This window comes from Bombus pyrosoma, linkage group LG12 (genome assembly GCF_014825855.1).
Source record: "Bombus pyrosoma isolate SC7728 linkage group LG12, ASM1482585v1, whole genome shotgun sequence".
In the NCBI taxonomy this organism is placed as follows: Eukaryota; Metazoa; Arthropoda; class Insecta; order Hymenoptera; family Apidae; genus Bombus; species Bombus pyrosoma.
Window position 1 is genome coordinate 3,853,910 of NC_057781.1, and position 27,816 is coordinate 3,881,725.

At 42.1% G+C, this 27,816-nt stretch overlaps 1 protein-coding gene and 1 pseudogene across 1 annotated transcript in view; both read right to left on the reverse strand.

Moving 5' to 3' along the window:
* LOC122573583 (LIM/homeobox protein Lhx9) overlaps positions 1-27,816 on the reverse strand; it is a 410,158-nt gene that overhangs the window by 255,817 nt on the left and 126,525 nt on the right. The gene's annotated exons all lie outside the window — the stretch shown is intronic.
* LOC122573720 lies at positions 21,870-22,347 on the reverse strand (annotated as a pseudogene).

Consider the following 27,816-nt stretch of genomic DNA (forward strand, 5'->3'; position numbering starts at 1 on the left):
CCGGCGACGCGAACGGACTGACGGCCGAAACGTGCGCGAAATGCGAAAATCGGGAAAAGTCGCCCCTTTGTCGAGTGGAGACCGGTCAAAGTCTAGGACTTTCCGTTTCCGGATTTTCGATTTTTCTCTAGCTTCCATACCAAACTCGTTGTTCTCAGTTCATTGTTTCTACGGTTTTAGGGATGGCGGTAATATACGAATCGTGTTCCCATTCGGTAACAGGCTTCTCGTATTTTAAAATAGAATCATAGTTACCTATGGAATCGTATTTGAGAGGTTTATAGGGTAGATGTTCTTATAACTGCTCTCATGAGCTTCTAGTGTGATTTTATTTATTTTTTAGGCAAATATTTGATCGAAAAATTGCCGCAGTTTGAAGCATAATATTCCTTCGTATCTCATTAATGAACGTAAAATACTTTGATGTTACAAATACTAAGAATTCATTAATAATTAATGGTAAAAATGGAGAAGTTGATAAAGAATAATTTCAATATCCCTAAGTAAAGAATCGTTGTATTCGTATGATCGTCGAATTCTCGTTTAACGATGGACTTTTGTTCGACTACTTCGTTGCATTCTATTGTACTTACGTAGTAGTATTTTCGACGCTCGAAGTACACGTTTGCTTTTGGAAATTAATTTTTACGTACTGATTGCAAGTATAGATAAATTCGTACTGTTTCTGTCTTCATTGAAGTAGTTACATTTATCTGTACGTGATACTTTATGCGTAACTTTCCTATTAAATAAAGTAAAATGAAAGATATCTATCTCGGTCGTTACGTTGGATTATTTGAATCACGTGCCTCACATTTTTCGTATAATTTTCTATGTAATCATATGACATTCGCATTAAAGTTTGAATCGCGAAAGTTGGACTTATTACAATTTAGATAGGCATAGATATTAAAGATATTAATACAGATTGAGAATTATACTCTGCGTTACGAACTCTGTATGAGGGACGCATATTATAACTTGGTTCCGAACAGCAGAGACAGAGAAAGCACTCGTGCTCTTTGTGTGTGTAAAAGTGCGGTCGTAAAGTGCTTTTCTATTTCAAATGGAAGTGCAAATTTTCTTTTTAAATCGATCGATCCTTTCTGAGGGATGTTCTATGCTCAATATTATATCAAATTTCTATATTTTTCACGTGTCACGTTACCGTAAAAGATTACTAAGAAATACAGGAATATATTTGAATTTTATCGAAACTAAACAATATAATTTTTCTAGAACCTGTATTCTTACCTTTGTTCAACTTACAAGTATTTTATTTTCTATGAGAGTGAAAAAAAAAAATGCACGAAAGAACATTTTTAGAAGCGTTTCACGTTCTAACAGGTTTCCACGAGAATATTGAACCGTAACATTAAATTCTCTCCTTATAACATGGTTACATAAACCTACAGAGTAGAGCAGGGCGACAAACGAGACGAAGTTGTTTGGCTTTTATCTCAAACGTTGCTGTAAATCACACGTGGACCTTTCTTTCGCTATTAGACAGTCTACTTTTATTCACCGTTGCTAGATATAGCGGTGAACCTTTCATTTAAACCTTCTGATACGTTAAACTTGAATAGACAACGTAGTCAAACAACGCTGGATACTTTCGAACTTTCACTCGAATCAGAGAAACATCGGAAATCTTATGCAAACATATTGGATGTAATCGGACCAACCAGGAGTTTAAATCAATAATCGAAAAGTGTAAACGAATAAATCGAAGGATATAAATAAAATTGTAAATGTCTAGATTAATGTTTTAAAAATTCGTGTAAATATCTTTTCTTCGCGTTCTACCGATAAAATGCAGAATTATCAGAAAAGCTTTTTTCTTAATAAATAATTCTAGCAAATAATTCTTTGAAGTATTGAAATATTTTCTTCGACAAGAGGATATTATTCGATTCCGATTTCCAAGAATGATTTTCTGTGGTGAATAAAATGTCGAAGGAACGTTTCCTTTTTCAAACGTTTCGCGTGTTTTCTTAATACTTGCACCCCGACCTTCGTTCCGCCGCCGGTGAATTCATCGCCAGCGCGTTAATGGAAATCGCGATTAATTATAATTTTTCGCAATGCGCGGCCGTGTCGAGATCGTGATTAATTAAAGAAAGAACGAATCCTCTGCGCGTTGCTAGCCAGCTCGAACAATGCGTTACGTTACCGAGTAACATTCCATCGCGAAGAAAACTGAGCATTTTCTCGCGTCTTGCAGGTCGAAGCTTTCGGTTCACACAATTTAGGCGAACCAGCTCTTCAAGTGGTTCGCGTGTTAAATATAACGGGCTATAACGACCATTTCGCCGTAATGTAATTAGGAAGTGTGTATGTATGTACTATTCTCGCATACGAATTTCGTTTTGCAGCAAAATTCGTGTCTAACACGTAACGAAAGAAAAACGAAATTTTCCATTTTCAATAAATAATAATCGTTGTTCTTTGATGTTGATTGACAGGATCAATGGAAAAGCGGCACAAATGCATTACTTTTCGAAAAACCAATGAAATACAGACAAAAACACGTGCAATTAGCCTATGTATGTTTATACAGTTTCATATTTCTACGAATGTAACTAAACGAATGGAACCTAAATAAAGATTTCTTCTATCCAAAAAATTTTAATCATCTGAGACATCTTTTGGAAGAGGAACGATTGAAATCGGTAAAGCAACCACTAGACTGTTCGTACTCTTCGAACGTATATTCAAATCTCCGTAATACACGAAACACCTTGTTCACATCCGTTCCCGGCCAGTGTTACAGGAAAATTTCGATCCATTACAACAATGTTGAAAAGCTTATCACCAGGTTCATCGGTATCCCCGCTGGGATTCACGAGCACGCTCTGTTTCGCGTCAAACGATAACCTGGAAATCGTTTGGCCGCGTGCTTGAGAAGCTAAGGACGAGAAAGGGGGAAGCAGAGGTGGTGATGGAGGAGGGCAGTAGTGGAGGAAGAGGGTTTCGTGTCGGTGAGACGAAGGAACAGGAGGTGGAGGTTGGAGGACAAGATAGAAGGGAAAAAATGAGAAAGAGAGAAAAACGGAAGGAGCGAGGAGGAGAGAGAGGGAGGGAGTGAGGGAGAGGGAAAGCCCTCTCCTCGGCCCTATTAAAAAGCCCGTTTCTGCCTCCGTTTCTGAAAGCCTCTTACGGCACTCGAGGCAACTGCGAAAGCACTTGAAAGCTCCTGAAAAGCCCGACAACACTTCCCTGGTTGAGTGCCGCGTCCCGCCAGGAGGCCGCTGCGACTTCGCACCCTGTCACCGAGACACGGACCTACTGCGACTACCCCTCTATGTGTTGCAATATCGCCACTATCCTATGTATTAAACATCGAGTGCCCTCCCTTCTTCCAACCGTCGCGAGGACGCCTGCGAGCCAGCCAGCCAGCCAACCCCCTTTCCTCCCAACGTGGAATCCCTCTTGGACAGCCTTCGACCGCGTTAAAGCAACCCTTCGTAGAGCAGCCGCGACACGCTACGCCGTTAAAGCTGGACGAAAGAACCTCGATATCGGAAAATTCGTATGGAAAAGGTTATGGTCTGGTATGAAGAAATTTAGTGCAATTTATTCGTTAGCCCCCTGGAGGTCGCGGTCTTAAAATTGGCGTCATAGATTGCGACGTATTTGAGAGGTACAGCGACCTTAATCTGTGCTACGTGGTTACAAGTTTTGTATGAAATTATACAAATACATGGAAGACGTTAAATTCTATGATAAAATGGATATATGGAATTTGTATTCGGTGAATGAAATATAAATATGTCATTAACAGATTGAAATCGCGAAGTAGTCCTGCTAGAAATTTGGAAACAGCTGAAACAAGGTACAGACCATTTGCGAGTAATACTTTTTCTTCCCTTTTTCCTTTTCGCTTACTTCCCTTTCCGCTCCTCCCCATTCCATTGATAGTGCAAAATACCTAGCCAGAAGTTCTTTGATAGAATAAAGAACACTCATCCCGTCCCACTCGTCGGGCCGAATCGTAAATCCCGGTTCATCCCATCCAAGGAACGCAATCGGACAATGGAATCGCCGATACTAATCCCGAGCGTGTTTACCAACCGTATCGGGAATCTCTGGCGGGTTCGTTCAATTTCGAGAGAAAAGGAAGCGTGGTGTCGGAGGAGTGGCGGCACTTCTACCGCGAGCAGCTCGGTAGGGGTTAAAATTAGTGGGACAACGACACTCCTACTCGCTAAGTCTCCGTCCAACCATTCTTCTTCATGTTGGAAACACTAACGAGAGAACGAAGGCGATCGTTCCTGCCTCCGAGTGGAACCATTGAAAGGGCACGAGAGAAAGAGAACGTTGAAAGTCGAAAAGCAAAGGGACGATCTATAGGTAGGGGTAAGATGAACGAGAAAGGACAGAAGGTGCTGATAATCTGCGTGTTGAAACGTTCTCGGCCAGGAGATAACGGGGACATACATAATGCAGTGTTTCTTCTGCGGACTACCAATCGACGGTGGTTTTAAGTGAAAATGGGCCAATGGCCCGTCGCGCGAGAAGGTTTACCTCCCTTCGACCGCCTTATTACAATACATTAGAATATCGTCGTGGCCGTCTGACTTCGTATGCGAAGGAAAAGGAAACGTGCCTACGCGATGATTTGCGTACCGGAAACTGTCCTCGCGTGTCTCCACTTCGGTCCATCGAAATCTGTGTCTTGGAAAAACAGTCGAATTCTTTGTTGGTTTTCGAAGGAACGACCGCTGATCCCCTTTCCTATTTTAGACACGTTCATACATTTACAGGAACCACAAATAACATATGTTCCTTTATCTATTTCATATCAAGTAATTCAAAGTCGACGATGAATTAGGTATGCGATTCAATATCCAAATGAACAATTTATCTTAGGTTTCGATTTATATGCTGCTTCAGTCCCAATAAAAACGATTAATCGAAGTTCCATTGTATAAATAAGAAAAAACTCTGGCTTCCAACGATCGTCTTATTAACACGTTGACTGCCATGGAGGTCACCGGTGGCCCTCACCACGAAAAATGCTTCAAGCACGATTTTATAACTCATTTTATTTGCTGCAAATAATATTTCAACATAATATGCATCGCATAATGAAAACGTTCACGTCGACGCCTTGGGCAAACCATGGAAAATTCGTCTGGCAGTCAACGTGTTAAAGGATTCCGGTTCGAAATGTAAGATAACCGTCTCGATCCCAAAATCTGCGTGAAATATAAAACGTTCCCTTTTTACATGATCGGTTTACGAGCCATATAATCACCTTAGAAACTTTGAAATGTTTCGAATCTGTTAGAACGAACGACGTCGCGTAAAACACGCGTGCACCGAGGGTCTCGTACTTCCTTGAAACTTGCCTCTCTATAGAGGACTCGATGTTCGCAGCTAAATGAAACAATTCCTGGAATTCTTCGTGACTTCCCTCCGGACCGGGACTGAGGGTCGGTTAATTTCTGGACACCGACGGCATGGCGAGCCACGTTTGAACGGGTGGCAGCCTCGCTTAATCTGGCGCAGTTTAGACAATTTAGCGCGGTTACACGGTTAGCGTCAAACATAACCTCGCCACTTGGCCGGGCGTAAAGAATGACGGCAGTAATGTCGGTCCACGCACCGGGTTACCTAGCGAAAAGGGAACCGAGAAGCAGCGAGGGAGGAAGGAGACAGAGACGCGCGTTCAACGAGGGTGGCTGTGTGCTTACCAGTTACCGAAGCAGAAGGAAGAACAGAGGGGTTGGAATAACCTGGCTCTTTAATTTAAAGCCGCCGGACAGTAATTAAAATAACCACCCCCAACACATACTCCTTAAAGCGGTGCCCAACTCGTTTAAGACACGTTCCGTTCATAAAGCCTAACTGACCTTCGATGGATTTGTTACGGAATTGTTCATGTCTTTGGTAGAAGCAACTAACGATGGTGGAAGGAGGGGCAAAGGATAATTTAGAATTCTCCATTGCGAGAATGCGAATTTACGTAGATGGCGTGTGACAGAATAAATGTAAAGCGGAAAACGTTTAGAAAGTTCGAGGATATGGAAATCTTAAGAAGAATTTCTATTTCCATATCGAGAAACGAACAACTTCCATTTCGATTCTATTTAGCAAGACTTAGAGCGGTACTAAATATTCTTATCTCAAGACTCTGTACCAACTTTCCTACGATATATTACATGTAGAAATCGGGTTCATTTTTTCCTCCACTGGCAACGGAATTATTATGTTACTCAGTTTTCACTCTCCAAGCACGAAGAACACCGGGTCCGATAATTACTCGCTTTCGAGTAATCTGTAATATACTTCCTCTAAATGATATGTATTTTCTTAATGAGCGTGTTACATTATACAGCGTCAGGTAGAAGGGAGTTAATGCCAGAGTAACGCGGCGTGGCTCGACCTCGTCGAGAGCGCCGCGTTTCTGTTCGTCGGTCCTCTTACTTGGTCGCGATCGAGGTCAGAACAGGCTACCTACGTAAAAGTTGAAAATTCTGTTTAATTCAGTTTCTCTATAGTTCGATCGTAATTTTTCTGCTTCACAAAAGGGAAGAAAAATACGAAAAGGGAAATCTACGATTTACGTAACAATCTACGATCGTAACAACTGATCTCAAACATCGATTGCGAACACCAAAACACCGATTGTTTATCGCCGAACATCGAATCATCCGCCAGTTATCCGCGTGGACCGTAACGCACAGGGCTCGTTGCATATTTTATTAACGTGTATCGTGTTGTTGGATCGCGGCCATTGTGAATCAGCTACTTCCAAGTAGTGGCACAGCCTTGGAATTAAATTTAGACGGTAGGTGCACACGACGTACACCGGCTGATGGAAAGATCGGTATCAAATTGCGGATAATAATGGAAATAAGAATGGTATTATGCGGGTTCACCGTTTATGGTATAATGGATCCGATACTCGGTGTAATATCATTTAATAATTTACTTAGATCGCTGCTATCCTCGAGTTCTATATAGATACCTTCTTTCAACAAGCGGACGAGCAAACCAACTTGCAGAGAGCGAACTTTTGTTTAAATAATTTCTAGGTACTCAACATCGAAATTATGAAAGTTGAATCCAATTTTAATGCCCAATTACACTTTCATGCCAACATTGATATTAATATCTCGGAGTAGAAGGTGACGCGAGACCAATGCCGCTTGCATCTTTTAACAGATCGAAGCTCCGACGCGAATAAAATACCCTAAGTATCCTCAAACGAGTTGCACGAAGAAGAGGAAGGGAGAGAAGATCGGCAGTCCGCGAAGGTATCGGAGGTACGGCACGTTTACAGTGCAATCGTAGCCTGGAAAGCGTCGATATAACGTAGGCACTCAGCCGGCGTGGCGTGGTCGAGTTCCGATATACCAGGTGTTACGATAAATTTAAACGATATTTTATTCAGGCGAGCCGATCGCTAGTTTTCAATTTGCCGGCTCGTATATATTTCGCGAAGGTTGGTGAAGGAACGAGCGAGGAAGGGAGAGAGGCCGGCTGCCGCTGCTGGCCCTGGAGATGCAATTTCTCGGGGTGCTGGTTTGCTCCGTCCGTCTGGACCCTCGCCCTAGACCTCCGCCTTCCTCTATACCTCCTCGTTCTCCTTGCTCGCACACACGGCTTTCCGTGGCTTGATGAAAAAATAATAATCCCAGGGGAACGGTCAGTTATGGGGAATGAAATCATCCTGGCACCGTTCGTGCTCATCCTATCGATAGCGTGCCTCTTGTCTCTAGCCGCGAGGTGAATCTTCTTCCTTTATCCTCCAAGCTTAGATTCCACCGAGCCGAGAAGAACCAACGAATTCTAGAGGTCTTTCGCGCAGCGAGCACACTCTGATAATTCGACCGGATGCGATCTCCAACTTCCAAAGCAGACTTCCCCCGTTTTAGTTTCGAATCGGATCCTGTTATAGGTGTTTCGAGGTCCGAAACGAGATTCAACCAGCCGAAGTTAGGCGTTAGCTACGGCCCCGTTGCTTCGCAACTTCGGATAGGCTTCGAGGAGTCTGCATAATTAGGATGATACATGTAGTGCGCAAATTGTCCGGGACTTTGGTTAGAAACTGCTGCAAATTGCTACCTTTGGGTGGTGCGTCGATAGTGGCGGAGGATTCCTTTCATTCGCCGGATACGATTCCAAGAATCTCCGATTTAGTTTGGAACGAGCCTCTTTATCGAGCAATTGGAATGTTAATCGAAAGTATTATGTAATCAACGTTGTACAACTTGCAATGATATGGGAGAACTTGGCGTTGTAAATATTGATAGATGCAAGACAGAGTTAATTGTATCGGAAGGATATTTAAGTCAAACTAAATATTTTACCTTGTAATTCGTATGTATTATGGCTGTTATTAACGGGTTATGAACGATACTTACGCGATCTACTTTGAAGATCTTAAGATGTTGAAGCTTAGATGACTCGAATTATCTTTGATATACTACATATGTACATGGCCATTCTTTTATAAAAATTGTTAAAAGAAGCAGTTAAGTACATTTAAATACATCTCGATTTGTCTAACAAGTGAAAAATGAGTCTACCAATGCCATCGAGAGAATAGGCACGATATTGGGCGCTCTAGGAAGACAACGCTAAAAGCGGACAACGTAAGTTAGACGCTCGTTACGAGACGCGATTAACACAAGCATTCCGACATTACTCGCGTGGGAGACAACAACGATTGCTTAATCGTCTAGCGTACGGCTAAAGAGCGAAACGAGTTGCTATTATAAGCACAATTTCGCTGGCGGGTAATTCCATTATGAAGTGACGAAGAAAGAGAAAACGGCCAAGTTTCTTAATATCGGCCGCGCCGAGATGAAACGAAACAAAATTGTGCCATATTTCAATGAGTCTGAAAACTCCAATCGACCTTAAACTGCGAACATTCATCCGCAATTTGTTTAACTCTCCTGTCTCTTTCCCCTTCGCAAACCCACGAAGCAAGCAATCAGGACGATGCAGTCGGTCTATTCAGCGAATGTTTATACCGAAACAGAGAAACGACAAGCTTTCGCCACTGGCACGGGTACATTCTTAATCGAAACGACGGAATATCGCGTGAGAGCTCGAGAGTCACGCGCGGACGTGTCGATTTTCGTGGCACGAGGCAAATACGCTACTGCAATTAGCGAGTGTCGACTGACGATCGAAGGGGTCAGGTGTGTATAGGCCAAGCACCACAGGTATTTACAGCCACAAGTGTGTACAAACGGTGGTGGCTTAAACGGCACGGCCAAAAGGGAAAAGGATAGATGGAAGATGGCGAGCAGGTACGAGTGAGAAAGGGCGGAGGAGTGACGAGACCCGGAGATGTTTGGCTTCTACTGAAATTAAAAATATCGATTCCCATTCGCACGCCGGGCTTCATAGAAGCTCAATTCGTTTCTCTCCTGCAAGACAATACCTATTCTTCCCGCGGACAGTAAGAGGTACAAATTGCAGTTGCATCCCCCGTTCGCTCTCTCTCAATCCCTCGACTCTCGCTGCGCAGGAATCCCAAACACAAAGGCTCTTTTTCATTTGGTTTTTCCTCCCCTGCGCTACCCCTTACTCGCCCAACCCCAGCCACTACCCCACATACATATACGCACCCCTTCCGTGGTGGCAAGCCGATTCTACCACCATCCCACACCATCGTATACCGTCGCCACGCGAATCAACGATTCTTCCTTTCTTCCTACTTTCCTTCTTTGCTCTTCTCTGTACATGTGTGTGCGCGCACGCGTGTGTGTATATTTTCTGTATGTATGTCCGTGATCATTTAGAGAGAGAGAGAGAGAGAGAGAGAGAAGGGGACCCATCCAAATGTATGGAGTCGTAATGGTATATACATAATTGACTAATCCATTGGATTACTCGGGGGAAAGAGGGCGCGCCCTGTTTCATCCCCCGTGGAACAACCCCGAAACCAGGAACGAAAGCCCGCTTTCTAATCGATCGAAATAATGCCACGGCTAATCGGGCCGATTGCAGAGCAGAAATTCGTCTCTTCTGATACAGGCGATCCCGCGATCCAGTGACGTTGGTGGGATAGTGCGGCCACTGGTCGTTTCTCTTAATTGAATAGCGCAAAATTTATATTTACGCGTTGCAACTTCGTCTTGTTGTTCGAATTGAATTTTTTAACGCGTAAACCAGCATTCTATACGGAGAATCGATTTGGGTTGTATTCGTAAATGCATCCGGTTGATTTAAGAGCGAATCGCTGGTTTATCGAGGTATACGGCAAACGTTGGATGATGTAGCGTTCTACGTGGGACGGTGGTAATTCGTATGGAATTTGCGTAAATACGTTATTCAATACAGAATGATTCACCCCGTCTAGTATAGGAAAAAATAAAAATAGAAAGAGAAGAGTAATACACGGCTTGTGGGAATCGATATGAAAATAAGTCGGCACGGAAAAACGGTCGCGTTTTACGTATCTATCGCCGCTCGAAAAACCTATACGACAGATTGAACAGCAAATACGTGCCTCACGGAGCACCATTTCGACCGTGTAACGGACAACCAAAAAATCAAAGATCGAGCATCAAGCACTGAGCGCGCGGCCACGGGAACCTCTCGATCCCGGCACGGAAGCGCTCGCCAAATATCTATCCGCTCGGAGTCGATCAAACACAAAGTGTGAGCGAGAGAGCGACCGAGCGAGCAAGAGATAGACAGATAGATAGATAGATAGAGAGAGAGAGAGAGAGAGTGGGAGAGCGTCACCTGTACGGTGGCTTCGCAATTTCGAAGGGGTTTCAACGATGCAGAGCGACTGCTACCCTCTTCGACTACGAGCCTTGATTAGGCTTCCGGTTAATTAATAACCTCTCGTGCACACATAGCCGTGGCCCACGTATGAATATGCATGCGGTCTGTTGTGCGTTTCGCAGTGTGAGAGTGCCTACTGTATTCACCACGTTCGAGTAACGAGGAGATCGCGAGTAGAACCAGCTTGCGCGAGAAAGACGGGGACAGAAGGAGAAAATAAGAGAGACAGAGAGGGAGGACGAGTAGAAAGGGTGCTGGGAAACGAGAGGGTGTTTCAGCGTGAGAGACAGAGACTGAGAAATAGGGGTTGAAGAGAGACGAATCGTGAGTTAGAAAGGGTGGACGAGGGAGACGATGAGTGGCGGAGGGCTACTTATTTGCATTCGGAAAACAAAGGGTGTGGGCCGACTGTATGCTTGCCCCTCATTTCGCGTAACGAAGGACGAAGGGAGCCGATCAAAAGTCTTTTCCCGCCTTCTTCGTTGTATGCGTTTGAATCGAGCGAGTTTATGCTTGAGATTTTAATTAGTACCGCACTCCATTCCCATGCGGGCGCATTTTAAGGGCCATACTGTTGAATTAATGCGCCTGTTTATGGTTTGTTTTGTACTTTGGGAGATTTTTTAAGCAAGGAAAGAAGGAGTTGCGCGTTTCCTTTTGTTACGCTGTTGCTCCCCTCCCCCCCACCCTCTCTAAGACCGTCCTTGCCACCTACAGTTTGACATTCTTCGCGTGATTTCATTTTGCTTATCGTCGAAGTCGTGTCTTCCTATTCTTGTATCGGGTTATGTCCAGAGCAGGAATGTTCGTGCATTTACGAAAAATACGGTTGTAAAAACACACATAATTCGAAAATCATGCAAAAATTATGATGATTATACAAGCTGGACACGGTACGTCATATTCTCCATTCTTCACAGGGGAGTAGTCCTTAATTTCAGAATATTGTCAATCAGTCTCATGTTACCTACATGTTACTCTACTTTCATTTATTTTTAAGGCTAAATACAATGGCTACGAGAAGATAAATGATCTTGCGATATTTTCTCTTTATAATCTTCAATATAAAATATGCAACGTACAATAGGTTCTTCTTATAATGTTTGGCAGATAAAATAAATCTAACTGACCCCATAAAAATATAAATTTGCATAAACATCCTCCTTACGCGTACAAATGATAAATACATTTGGTGTTTTTACCCTCTTTAAACGAATATCAAATTAGCATAGTCGGAAGATAGGAAGCATTTGTATCTACTTATTCAATGATCGTATTGCGTCGTCGACTGAGTCTATAATTGAATTAACAAATCCCCATGAGCTCCAATCGACCGACAGGGACTGATACCATCTGTTGTTGGCTACACCTGCGTTTTCGGTCCCTTGCACCTTATGGCGCACGAAACTCGAAGCTATGACACATCGTAAGCTCTATATGTACGCAGATGAAATTAATGTACATATAAAACAAACGTCGCAAAGCCTGGATAATTAAGAACCTATTACTGGCATTACACTGATAATACAAATCAAGCTCCTTACAGGCAAATAGAAACCTATTTTCTATACACGAGAATACGTGTTTCGAAAAAACTCTCTGCTTCAATGCAATGTTGGAACTGTGCCGCAGTTATGGTATTTAGCTTTTGTGCGTCAAGAAACGGGTCGAATATGCGAAAGCGGATTTTGTTATTCTTGCCGCGATACAATGGTTCATAAGAACGATATTGTATGCTTGGAAAGATGGCAGCTAGCTTCTGACAACGAGTAAATATTCGTGATAAAATAACCATAAGAATTTTAATGATGATCGGTTCCATTTAGCCTTTGTGCATTGAAAGATCACCAAAAGGTCACGATTGAGACACTCGTTGAGAAAAGGGACCGGTGAAACATTATTTCGGAATATTAATTCACAACTATAATCATTTTTAAAGAACTTTGTTCGTTTTGCATGTACAAAACGAATAAAAATTTTATAATACATATACATATTTCACATATGTCGTAGACTTATAGGATCTCTTTTCAGAAAATTTCTGAATTTCCTGTAACATTTACAATCTCTGACGCGCCCCTCAATAACGCTAGTTCTAAAGAAGAATCTATATAAATATAAATTTATTATCCCCAATTTTTATATCATTCCGCATCGCTTTGAAAAGCAAAAAGTCTCGTGATCGAGTTTCCGTTATCCTGAAATCGTCGCGGCATCTGTTTGTTTGCAACAAACTCGACTGTCTGTGCTCGAATTCGTTCGACCGGCCCGCGGAACTCGGTCGAGCCCAGCACCCTCCCCCCTCGTCATTTCTCGCGTAATTTCCTCCTCGAATACAATAGCACTCGAGTCGCATTGCTCGACCTCGATCCTCCAGACGAGTCAAATCCCCGTTCCTCAGCCGGTGAGCACTGCAAACACCCAATCTCCACGGTTATTTAGAAATCGGATTCGCGATCGAGACGATGTTGAAACGAGATCCTTCCTACCGTCTTCCTATATCGTTTCCAACGTGGAAATCCATCGTCCGAGATGTACACTCCCGTCCATAAATCATCGGATACTTGCTTATTTTTTATGAATATATGATTGTTAGAATATACATACGACTCTTTGAATTGATACCTTATTCTTTAGTCGAATTAAAATATGCACTATCATCTACTATGAAGTAGCCTGTATTATGGAGTAATTATTTAAAATTATTTAAAATCGAAATTAATGTCAAGAGCCGAGTTCCAGATTTAAACATTAGAAACATTAGATTCAGCTAGAATCAAACATACGATAAACACTTATTATTCACGTCATAGTACCACGCCAGAATAATTTACTTGTAATTCTCAATGAGAATTGATTGTAAAATTCTTCCAAATAAAAGGAAAAGAAAAGAAACGGGGCCGAGTGGTGGATAAATGAAAGTTTAAAACCGACATGCTAACAATTTTCGTAACTTCTATACTAAAAATCTCTCAGCATATTGTTAACAATTATCTATGTGTAATATATATTAAATATAAATTCAGTTTCTAAGATTACGCTGTCTTTTTATATTTCTTAATTTATAAACCTCCTTTTATCCGCTACTATACATTCCAACAACGATATTGCACAAAATAGGCAACGGGCATAGCAGTGTACAAGGAAACTGAGAGCCCCTGCGGGTCACCGTATCCTCGGTAAGAACCCTGAAAATGAATTAACTTTTTGCCGGACAGCAGAGTTCGAATCGCGTTCTGAGCCATTGTGCAGCGTGTCGCGCGGCCTACCGTGATGCCACGCCATCGCGAATTAAGTAGCTCCCTCGACAGACATTCAACTTGATCTGGATGGAACAGAACGATTGCGGGAAGGACGAAGGATCCAACATTGCCCGTTGCGGCCTTAATCGAGGTCGCGGATCGCGAGCAAGTTTACTTGTTTCTTACGTCGACCAGCCATTGCACCACGGATATTGCGTTCCATGGAATGGAATTTATGTCTCGTCATCTTCTTTGGTTTGATGCCTTCTGTCTCCTGCTTTGGTCTTGATATCCTTTTGATTTATTATGGTATTTTTATCGATGTAGGAAATATCGTTAGAGTGTTTGATTATTGATTTTCGGTCGAATGTTCCGATGCTTTTTAACGTTTTAATAGAGTCGAGGGTTACGATGGAATTCTAACGACTAAGCTTGTTAATCACCAAGGTGCTGTGTAGATACAGATATTGCTTCGATGATTGAAATCTAAGAAATGAATTCCAGGAATCAGCGTCAGATTATTTTAACATTTAGATATATAATGTTCTTCGAGTGGTAAATTTATATTCTTAGAAGCTTGTACGAAATGTGTTTCCCAAGCTTAAGCTCCTATAAAAGTTATGCGAATATTCTGATGATTCATGACGTCAAATAATATAAAGTTCTGACAATTTTATTATAGCACTTCTTAATGCTCAACACACGCGCATCATATAAAATTTCTTCTTTCTTAAGGTGAGTTACGATGACTGAATATCGAACAAAGTTTCAAACCTGGCATCCACCTGTTAATTTCGTACTTTAGAAAATAAGGAGACGTTTAATACGGCCACTTCTTATATCACGCAATTAACTAACTAATGAGAATTTGTTAGATTGTAATTCTACTGTAATCTAAAAGTAGATTATGTCTATGCATGTATGTATATAATTGTACCCAGTCATGCTGCTTAAGAACAGGTTCGTTAAAATACTTTCTGTATCATTGCCGCTGTTAACGAGGGAGTGCTTTTTGTCCGATGTAATGATTAATTACGCAGAAAATTACACGAGCCACCGGGGCGAGGGGAAGAATAAGCGAATAAGCAACAAGAAACGTACGAAGAAGTCGCATAATTTAACAGCAGTTTTCCCAGGCTAAAACAAGAAGCCCACAGACGCTCCAGGGCTAAGATGTGTTGTTCTTTGGTACCGTAATCAAAGTATAAGATAAGATGCCGTGAGCGACTCTGTATTTTTCAAATACTTACACATTCTGCAAGTAAACAACAGCTTTTTGATTCGATTGTACTTGAAAAACCAAGAAAAACCCAAGATGTTATTAGCTTGTGTAATGCGTTCGTTCGCTTTTCAATGATACATTTTAAGGAATATAATAGAAATTTTAATGAGTGTTTAGTAAAAGAATTCTCTGATAGAGCATACTAAGTAGATTACAAACTCCTTTCACGAATATTGTGCTTTACGTTCGTCTGAGCAATTAATCGTCCCAATATTTGGAAAACTGTTTTACGAAGAACATAAGAATACATAAATGAATTCTTTGTAATGTAAAAAATGAAATTGATCGATCCATTTGCAAAGAATAACAGAACAATGATACATACATCTTATGCGAACAAACTTACACAACATTTTTTACACAGAAAATATGTTCTCTCTAGCAGAGTAACAACATAGATGAAACAACATAGTTCCAGTTCAATAATTATAATTGTAATGTATTTTCTTTCTTTTCTTCTTTATCATTATTAATAGCATTTTCATCATTATTATTGTTGGTGAGAATCAGCATCGTGTAAAGAAAGATGAAACGTTCGGAGGAGTACAGAAGAGCTGTTACACGTTTCAACAACCATTTTCCGTACATTTTCTAGGGAATGTTTTGTTGTTCATGTAGAAATTTACGCAGCTGCTATTCGCGTTCGGCGAACTATCGATCGCATCCGCGCTGGAAACGCATCTTTGAGCGTTGCACTTGCATCAGAGGCAACGGGGGGTCTCGTCACGCGCGTAGATTCAGACGTTGGAATGCTGGTTTCGATCACGAACAACGCGGCCGCAATCCCATGTAATTTGCCACGATTTAGAACCAGTCAAAGTAAATTAAACGTTATTAGAACAAAGCTAACGTTTCGGCTGGCCGTCGCGTATTAACGAGCATTTACCAGGCAATCACGCGCATACCTTCGATTTCAATTATTTGGCCATTGACCCCTTTCGCTGAAGAATCCATGTGACAGCCAACAATTCGTGTTTGTGGATATTTATTGAAGGAATCTACCGTATTAATAACTTTTAATATCCGGATGAAATTATCTTGATAAATTCACGTGATAGTTCTGTAGTATCGTGGACAGATTGCCTAAGAAATATCGCGTGAACCATAAACAATGTTTTTATCCAAAAGAGCCAAAAGGGTCTGGTAACTTCAATGGGCCCATCAATGTGTCGTCGGTCCTTCAGTCGAATAGTTAAAAAAAGCGGAAAAAAGCCCTACGTGACCATGGCCGCGGTTGGTTATGGAACACATACGTGATGGGACTATGAGAAAAGACAAAGGGATGTTTAAGGGAGAAAGATGAATTAATAGGCAGTCGTTAGTTGAGGAGTTAGTGTGGTCAGCGTTGTCAAGGAGGACGGTCAGCGTGAAAAAAGAGCGTTTGAACCGTTGTAACGAGAGGAGTGAGTGACGAATGGTAACTGTGTGCATATAGACTGACGAACAACATACTAAATCAATTATAGACAAAATACGGATAAAAAGAATACAGATGTACTGGCTAATTAGTCGAAACTCTAGACTCAGCATAGAAAATAAACTAAAAATCTACAAAACGATAATAAAACCAATCTGGACGTACGGAATACCGCTATGGGGGACAGCAGCAATGAGCCACATAAATAAACTAGAGTAGCTGCAATCGAAGATACTGAAAACAATAGTAAACGCCCCATGGTATCTCAGAAACGAGGATACACGCAAAAGACTTAAAAACACCAACGGTCAAGGAAGAAATCGGCAGGTACGCAGAAAAATACAAGGAAAGAACGACAACACATCCAAGCTGGCTGCTGAAGCAAGCAAAACTCTCATAGAAAAAAGACTAAAAAGAAAACACCCCACTGACCTCACTGAAGAAATAAAATAGTCAAACTCGAAGATGGTATCCCGCTGGGAGTAGGCATCCACATTGTTATTTAGCAATTAAGTTAAGAAAATTTACCAAATGTCCAGCTGGACAAATTGTAAAGTAGAAATTAAATAATAATAAAAAAAAAATATAGACTGACGGAGCATCATACTTGATTTTGTGTTGGCGTGAACGATACTGAAACAAATGATACCGTTACCAAACCAACTAGCACTATACCTTCCCACAGTTCTTTCAATAGCAAATCAAAATGAGATCTAACTAAAAATTAAAGAAGACAAACGGACGTTTGTTTTTATACATCTATTTGACACGATTCCAGAAAATCGTCTCCAGGTGAACGCTACACGAACAATTATGATTCACCTATAACTTCGATCTTACTAATTCAAAAATATTCAAACGACTGAAAATCTAGATACGAAAAGGAAGAGCCGAAATCGATCAAACGACAACAACCTCTCCGCAATGTCTCCAACATCGATGAGCGAGCGTTCAAACATCGATATCGATCGTTCGTAGGTACCCGAGCAGATTATTATGTCGCTTGGTCATGTCTTCTGAGAAATTGATACATCGGTACGTCGAACGTGGGTATACACGTGTATAGAACGGGTGTGGTGGCTTTACACGACTCGACCGAGTAGACCGACAATCTCGCGCCATTACGATCGCATAATGATCGTTATCCGCGAAGCACAAAAGGCACAAAGAGTGGCTCTCAATCGTCGAACCGTCTCCAACTATCGGTCGAAAATCGTCGATCACACTTGGCCTCTTCGCAATTATGATCACGAAACGATACAGCTGATCTTCTTTTGACCATCGAATCGAAACGTCTGCGAGGCGCAAGATCGTACACGATAATCGAAGCAGTTCACCAAGTGCGCGCGCGCGCGCGTGTGTAATTTATATTTAAATAAGCTACGATCGAAACCACAAGGTAAATACGAGCGGTGCGCGTGTGCGTGCGATTTTCGCGTGGTATCGTGGGTTGTGGTTGCGAGCGGAAGACACGTGGGATTCATCTCGATCGATGAGTACCGTGGATGATCGATCGATCCCGTCACGGAAGAAATCTCTTTCCAGGGAACCGGCCTGTATTTGCGTTATATCGCTCCTTCGACACCCTTTTAGAGGATGAAAAAGGGAGATGTTGGCTCTTGCTGTGTAGACTCGAAAATACCTGTGCTATTTAACATTCCATTATCGGGGAACGTTAAGTAAAACCTCGTACTGGTTTAAGGGACGAAAAGCTAAATGTGTTAAATGTGTACATAATCTGTTATAGAATTTTGGATAATTTTAAGTAGGATGATAATTAAGAGCTATTGTATCTTAATTTGTATAGAGGTTCGAACGATGCTATTAAAGGGTATTGCAAATGACTTTAACGCCAGAATTAACGAACTCGTCAAGACGATAAATTTTAGTTTTTTCTTTTTGCAATTACTAAGAATACATGAATCGTGTATACTTATTGTTTTGTATACGTTGATTATGTATGTTTATTGTTTCATTTCCATCAATTTTAATAATTTATTTATACATATCTAGCGAAAAGAATCGAAGATATCAAAATTTTCAAATGTTGGAGCAAATTCGAGACAGAAGAGCACCGAGATGGGCGAACAGTAAATATTACTATAGTTGATCGCGTATTACAGCAGATGATACTTTGAGAAAAATTCATGTGATAGCTAAAAGTATTATTTCACAAGTATCGTTCAGAAGGCAATACAATGCTTCGATTATTGACAAATTTGCAGTGACCGATATTTCACACGTGATCTTATGCTATTAACAACCATAGAAGCTGGACAACATCAAATGTCCACGCGCCATCAACGACCATCTGCATCGAGCGACTGATGATCGACCTGTAATCGTTCGTTTGCCGGGACAAGCGTGCCGTCGACAAACAGCTTTGTTCACGTTGATAGGCGTGTAAATATTGTAATTAAAATGTTCGATAATCATTGTCATTTTTCGAGGAACCACTTCATCAGTTCCCGTTTCGTTATGGTAACGCGCCGGGCAAACAATGAACGTGACGCCGCAACGCTGTTATTGTCAATTTCGCCTCGTACCGGGCCTTTATCACTGTCGCTCGCGCGCGTAAAATCGAACACTGTTAACATATACACATATTTCTACGAGCCTGGCGATTTAAGAACTACCTGTGTCTCAATTAATATTCGATATTCCGCAATCGATGACATTTTAAAATGACCGTAAGTAGAGAAAGATCTAACCCAAATTGTTTTAAATCGCAAACAATCGAAGCGATGGACGTGACGACCGTGTCACACGAGTGGCAGTTTGAGTTCTGCTATCCTGTATGTATTAGGTTGTTCGGAAAGTGTCTTTCTTTTACAGACACGTCTTTTACAACGACGCATCTTTGTACAAATATGAAACCTAATCTGTCGAACGTTGTGATCTTTATTTTGATAGAACAAAATGAATCATACGTAATTCGACACAATAATATCAAACGGAAAATGTTGTGTATCCATTATTTCCTTATAAAACGAAAAAAACTTTTCGGACGACCTAATAGTAGATTTTCTTCTTTTTTTTTTTAATTGGTTGAATTTTTACAATCAATTCTCATTGAGAATTACAAGTAAATTATTTTGGCGTGGTACTGTAACTTGGATTATAAGTGTTTATAGTACGTTTGATTCTAGTTGAATCTAATGCGTAAATCTAAAGGGTAATGTCTTTTTAGTCTGCGGATTTGATCCGTCGTGTCAAGTAATTAGGTAACTAATGGGTTTTGGTGATTGTTAACTCTTACATTATATCTGTTACTGAATTTGGATATTTCTTCTTTAACTATGGGTATATTAAGGTCGCGATGTATAATAATAGATGATAAGTATTTGGAGGTGTGGTATAGTGAACAATAAGCTACATTCAAATTTTGCATAAGCAATTAACAAGAGATCAGAGAGGTAATTTCGGAGCTCTAACGAATCATCCATCAAGTAATCATACGTTAGTCATTGAAATTATCATTTCCTATTTTTGTTAGATCTGGTTGCCGACTAAATTTGATTCTCAGCGAAGTTTGATTCTTGCCTAGCATCCCCTCGCGCATCTCCTAATCCTTCGTATAATACTAGCGCGCACGTTCACGGCAATTTTATTTTGATTCTGCCGGCACTACGGTACGACGAGGAAGAAGGGAAAAGAGAGAAGAGGAAGAGTAGAGGAGGAGATGGCTGCTCTGGCCATATAATAAAGGCAGCTTGGAAACAATATAAAACAATAAAGGGTTCTTACCATAACCGCGCGGTTCAGCCGGCACGATATTGTATCTGCCGGGCGAGAAGGTACGGGGGTGGGCGAAATGCGGCAGCCACACACGCCAACAGACGTATAGTGATAGAAGAAAGGTGGCAGCAAGGGGTAGCAGGGTCAGTTATCTAATATATGTGATAATAACTTCGAGCCCAGAATCGAAGCCGGCCACCTCTTGCAAATCTCGGATCTGCATATATGGATTGTTCGCCAACCTCTTTCCTCGTCTATCACGATCCTCCACATTCCTCGTGCTATCGCACGTTCCCTCTTTCTTCACGATTGCGTCTTCTCAACTTCCTCCCTCGTCAGGGTATATACCGTATTATGAACACGTTGGGGTGATCTTGCGATGCCTTTGACGCCGCTTTTTACGAAAATTATAAAACGAATGGATAGATTAATTTTTAGAAGAGCGAAGATTTTTATAGATTTGTAATGAAAGATAAACATCAAGTTTTGCATATTGGAGCGGACAAATTGAATTTTGAATCTAGAAGATTTCTATAATTTTCTAACAAATTATGAATATCAAGTTCCGAGTATCAGAGTAGGTAGATTTTATTTTTTAATCTAAACTGTTAGTTTTTCAATCGGAAATGGATAGATATTAAAAAATAATTTGTACGACGAATAACTAATCAAGTTACTTTAAAATATGCTCTTCTTACAAGTCTCATTTCGATTAAATTTGGGTTAGAACAATTAACTGACAGCGTGAAATAGCATTGTTCAAGTACCAGCTTGTAAATTCATGGCAATTTCGTTACATGGCCTACTTAATCCGCGCGTTTCCAATATTTCTGCATCGCGAGCGCAGCTAAGACCTTCGTACAGACCTCTAAACTCCCCTGATTTGTTCGCACACAACGTCCGTTCAGCTTGTAGCTTTATCGAGTTAGCGTGTTGTACAGATACAACAACGTTCCCGAGTTCGTTGGTGTAACCGTTAGGTCCGTGTGTATTCGTACGAAGTTCAATTTCGCGTGTCCCTATGTGGGTTCCGAGCACGAAAAGTTTCAGTCCGTTCGTGTGCGAGCACACGCGAAGAAGGACGAGGTGGAGGGGAATTTCGAGATTGAAATTTGAAATATGGAAATAACAGAAAACGATTCGGGAACTAGGGGATAGGGCTGCCTTCCGCGGCGTGAAAATGACGAGTATCGATATTCGCCTACGCGGGCAAATAGGTCACCACGGCAAGGGTAGTGACCAAGAAAACGATTATCACTCTCCGAAGAGTTCCGCGCACATTTTTCGAAGTACATTGTTTTCCTTGAATCAAATTTTATCGGCCATTAAATAGCTAATTTACTTTACATCATTTTTAGATTCGTCCTAGAAACGTTTGTGATTTCTACCGACTCGTGACAGTAATAAAGGAACTTCGAAGGCCAGTAAATCACTTTTTACAGCCCAATATTATTAACGTTTAAAAGCGCGGTTGAAATCGCGTGGAACAACGAAATCTGCCTTGAAACAGCCCGACAGAGGCCAGTACTACGGGGGATTAATCCCTGAGCCGAGCGTAGGCAGAGCAAATCTCGTTTCGAAAATTCCACGAAAATATTGCATCCACCCTTGTGCTCCTTAAAACACAGGAACAAAAAAAGGAAGAATGTGAAAAAGAATTGCCTAGCAAAAAAGAAGAGAAAGAAGAGAAACCATAACGTTTCCTAACTGGGAAAAGCGAAGGGCTTAAAAAATGATACGGCAGCTAGGTTTTCGAGCCACAGCGCAGTCCCTTTGACCTTGTAACCATGGAATTGTTCGTCGAGCGTATGATCTGCCTCCCCTGCCATTCCCTACGAGTGCCGTCTTTCCACGTGGTTTCTACTTTTGGTCTTTCGGTTTACTCCATGCAACAGCTCGAACGGCATGGTCCCGTCGCATTATATTACGTTACGTCACATTATGCACCTAGCCCGTTCGCCGGAACATTACTATGTTCTCTGCTATGCTAGCTGCTTGGTTAATGTTCTGTGGCAGCATTCCAGTCGCGCCGTCTTCTCGAAACAAAGACTTTGTTTGCCGTGCGCTTTGAGGCTGCCTCCTTCGGCTGCACCCCGGCTAGCGGGCCGCTATTCACCATTTACATTCGAACGAGTTAGTAAGCCACGGGGATATAGCCCGAGAAGGAAGCGATGCCACGAAACGGGCCATGGAACGTAAACCTTCCTGTATCCTTCGTAAAGAGATTATCATTTTAGGTATTTGTGTTCCCCTAACTACGTATTTACGACGCGCCTCACGGTCTCCAGCAACGAACGACCCGTTTCTAGATCTTCCTGCTTGGCTTTCTACCGACGTTTCTTTCCTAGCATCGACCGTCAGGGATCATTTAATTCACATCCCGTAGCTTTAAACGGGCACTGTATCATGAATGACTATGGCGCATAATGAGACTATTGCATGGTTGACTAATCAAGCTTTGAGCTGAATCAAGCTTAATCAAGTGCTCGAGGTTCCCGAAGATTATGAAACAGAAATCAAAGATTCCAAGAGATATATTTTTCAAAAAATTACTTAAATTTCTAAAACTTATGAAGAATTACATATCCGTCATTCTGTCCCCGCGGCTAATACCGGTATTACGGTCGTTCTAAATATTATCGCGCGTCAAGTTCGCGACCTAGACTAATCTAGATGTTGAACAAGGATCTACATAGATCTACAAGCGGAAGGAGCAGGTTCGAATAGCGGAATACAAATGCCCGATACACTGAGACAGTCCGTGAGGATCCTCGGAGCGGAGATCTTTATCGAAGATCAAGAGAAAGAGGGACTGAAGGATCGCCGCGAATGCTCTGACAAAGGCCGGCGTCGGAGACCGAGGAATTCAGGAAGGCATAACGAGCGTTTTCACGCATCTCCGCGTAGAGGAGTGGCCCCGCCGCTGGAATTATTAATTAAGCACACTAATTAAGCGCGTTCATCGCGCTCGCCCGGAGGGGTCAGCCTGTGCGCGCGAGACCGACCAACAGGGAATCAGAAAGAGAAAGAGAGAGAGCGAGAGAACGAGGAAGAGCGAGACGGCGCACTACGAAGGCTAACACGCGATTACAAACGCGATCGATAATAAATTACCTTTAAGCTAGAAACGCGCACTGCCACGTTTCTCCCTCCTCCTTCGACATCTATCTCGCTCTATCGTTCGCGTTCATGCTTTCATTCGGCCATTACAAGTCGTTGTTCCCAACCGTTCATTACAGCTCCAAGCTTACGTGTGGGTCATGCGAGAAAGCGTATCTCAACGGCCGAGTAATTATGCTTCCTCGATGGTGCGCGCGGGAAGGTTCAAACGGAGGGGAAAGGAGCAGCCGAGGAGGAAAATCAGTCGCGGCCAAGAGAAGAGAACCGAGCTGCTTGGGGGAGGTCTGTACGAATACTTAGAGAGAAAGCAGAGTACGAGGCCGTGTAATAAATGCATGGGATTAACGAGGAATAAATAACGAGAGACTGTTAATAATGTCGTACCCTCGGTAAAGCACCATCCACCTTCCCCTTACCCTCATCCCTTCTTCTTCTTCTCACTCGCCTACTCCACCTTCTTCACCGTGCTGTATGCTGTGGCGTTCGTCCCTTCTCTTTTGCCCCTTTTCCTGGCTATGCTCGTCACGCTACTACTACGCAACTCCCTCGTTAGAAGCGACGTCCGCGACTTATGGAATCGCGAGAGACGCGGGAACCCGCGAGCCAGCAACTTTCGAGAATCATTAAAAACGCATCTTCGATCCGCGCGCCTGCGATCGGTTTCTTAACGAGGCCGTTAGCTACCGTCGTACCGGCTCGATTGCTTCTACCTTCATTGTTCCTACGTATTTTCTTTTTTTGTCTTGCTTCTCCTTTCCTCTCTGCTCGGGCCGGTCCTTTTTCTCATGGAGGAACGTGCGTGTAACTCACGCGACACAGGAACACGAAGGAGCACCGACGTTCGGTAATGGGGATCGAAGGGTCGGTGGTGGGACGATTGATATTATTGCGAGAAAAAGCGTAATGAAGAAGCGTAATGAGTGGCCGGCGTGTAAGGCCACTAGAGATTGAACGTTTTCGCGGCGACCTTTTTCCCGGCGGTTCAATTAATTTTTTGCTCCCGCTTTTAAACGACTCGAATCGCTTCCTTACGGATGCTGCACGGTCGTCCACGATCGAACACCACTTCCGCCATTCACGCGATATAATCAATAGATCCCTTCGACAAAGCGCGATTCTACTTTATAGCGTAGTTTCAAAAATCTATGTTACCAGACTTACTTATGCAATGCCGTGTTTCGCGAATATAAACAAGTACAAACTAAATAGAGGTTTATATCCCATATTACCGAATATTATAATAAACCCGTTGCTCCGGATACTTTGTACATGTAGCGTTGCACATTACAATATATCCATTGTGTACATTTTTGTGTCGTTAAATTTCCCACAAATGCCTGAATGTCCACGTTCTAATTATTAGCGACTTTTTGGCCGTCTACCATAGAATAGCAGCTAATCAACCGAACAATTTACATTCCTACGATCCGGCTAATAATTTAACGATCAACAAACGAATTATTTAAACTTTAATTAGTACTCTGCCGTCCTGCAAACAAGTATTTCACCGACGACCCGCCAAACATCGAGTTTTCAAGCGGAGCCTTCTAAAGGATCCCGGTGCGTACGTGTATACGGATTCCATTCTCTTACACGAACGCAGAAAAGAGTTCCTTCTACGGTGGATTAACCAAGGCGGGGGAGGAAGACGGAAGATGGAAGAAGGCAGAAATGGTGGACGACGCATAGCGTGGAGAAATAGCGGACGGCTGGGAGGAAAAGGGTGGGAGAGGGTGAGACGAGGCGAGGGTAAGGCACTAATGAGCAAATAAGGCGAAAAAAGGTGAAAATTCATTAGCAGTCAGCTAGCAATGGACGAAGGGGGAAGGGTTACCGAGAATCGGCGTAACTCTTTTCTCGGTAAAGGACTCGTGGCTCGACAAAGGGTTCTAAAAATAAATACATAATTAAACGTCGCGATAATTAACTTCTTTATGCCGGCAGAAATCGAGGCAATGCGTTTGTACGCGTCATTCTTGCATATGCACAGCTCTCTGTATGTATGTACGTGTGTATCGTTCGAAAGAATGATTTTACCGGCTTGGACGAGTCAGCCGTGCTAACGACAATGTAATGGCCTGATGCTCGTATAACGATCACGATTATAAATACGATACTTAAATACGATTTATAAATACGAATTATAAACACGATTATCGTGTAATGAACGGTGATAATAAGAACGCGTCAATGACAAGTACATCAGGATTTAACGAGTACGAGAAATACGAGGCAACGAATCTGGCCGCTTAATCCGCGCACGGATTTTGCATTCGCCAATTTTCTATTCGCCTCGGTTTTCCGTTCGTTTTTCCGATGTTTCTTCTGCACCCGACGAAGTTATTAAGCCTCCCTTCTTTGACAAAATCACGTGGAAACAAAGTTAATGACGCTCGTACGTCGAGCATGCACCCAAGAGCTTGTACGTTCGAGTGTACGATAAATGTGTGTGTGCTGTTTCGGGGCCATCGTGTATGACAAATAATTACCAAGTGCTTAGAGAGCGTATGAAAATTTAATAGCCAATGGAGGTACTTAGGTCAACTATTATACGTTATAGTTTCTGATGTATATTTTGGAAGTTTCACTATATTAAATATTTTAAAGACATCCTATAGAAAACATTTTCAATAAAAGAATATATTTTAATTTTCAAAATATTTTTTAAATAGTATAAATACAGTACCCATTGGTAGTCTAGCAAATCTAATGAATATTGAGTTGTCCTGAAAGTTCGTGGCGAAATTAAAAACAAAATTATTATTGTTAGCGATCTACAAATATTATTTTATAATACATGCAATATTCTGTTGGATGATTTTTTCTACTTAGCGTTACGACCCTTTCTTTCTTACTTTTAGATAATAACTTTTTCCAGTTTTATTTTATTCGCATATAAGGTTCATTGCCTTATTGAAAACCAAAACATTTCTTGCAAAAATAATCAACCCTAGCCTATAATTCTTTTTAGTTTTCCGCATTAGTGAAAACCTAACTATACGCTGTATTGAAATTCTTATTTTATTATTTAGTAAAAATTCAATCAAACTCAAATCCTTCAAATCGAAGATATGCCAGCAGTGAAAAACGTTACAAACATAATCTATTCTAATATCGTATCTCCCTGCCCTTGAATATAGTAACCAACTATAACGCTATTTCCGAGGAAAATCTCTAAAAACACGGAGCACGTTCCATTTCCTAGATCTCCGAATCCACGTGGACGAGCAACAAAATAATCGTATCCGGAATTTCGTTCGGCCCTTATTAAAACAATCCGGCCGAAGATCCCGGGGTGTGTAAATCGGTGTAGAATACAATTACGCGAGTGACCAGATACTGCCCTACCCCCGCACGATCATCGAACGCGAGGGAAAATCCGTTCGATTTCGGCTGAAAGCCGCGCTGATCGACTCGGCCGCGGATCAGCCGACTCCACTCTAATTTAGACATTTTCGGCACCAACTCGGTATATTTGTTATATTTTCACTCGAATCATTATTACGCGACACCGCACGCGCAGCGTGTACCAAAGGGGATTACGGCTTAATCCGGTCCGCTATAAATTGGGCGGAATCGCATCCCTGTTCCGGCTTGTCCCTCTCTATTTCCCTTCGCTGCCGCTCCTCGTTTCTCCTTCACGTTTACCTTCGCTGTTCAACAGCCACCCTCTGTACGACTGCCTTCTCCTCCCTCGTTTCCTGCCGCGTTTCTCTGTCGAATCGTTCGCTAGAGTTTCTCCTTTTTTCGTCACACAAAATCCTGCTCCCATCCGGCCGTTTTTCGAGAAAGGGTTGCGGAGAAAGAACGAGGTCCCGGCCAACGACAACGACAACGACAACGACAACGACCACGATCACGACATCGAGGATGTTGGACAGGAGACGAGAGGTTGAACCGTAGTAGTCTGGACGAGGAAGCATGACGAGGAACCGGATAAGGAAAAAAAAAGAAACCACGAAGGAAACAGGGAGGTACGGAATCCAAGAATATCGTAAGGTCGAACAAGGCGGCCATAGGAATACGTACGGCGAGCAAAACGAGAGTCGAATCGCGGCAAAGAAATATCGTCGGTCAACGGAGAAAATCCGTATCCTGGCAGTAACGACCGGGATGGACGAACGGGACCGAGAGTCGGCAGCTAGAGAGCCAGAGAGAAAGAAATCATGGGGGACAAAAGGGGAGGGAAGGAAGAGCCCGAACGAAGAGAAAGAATAAGAGGGAAAGAAAGGCTTGAGCTTGGGTAAAAGAGAGAG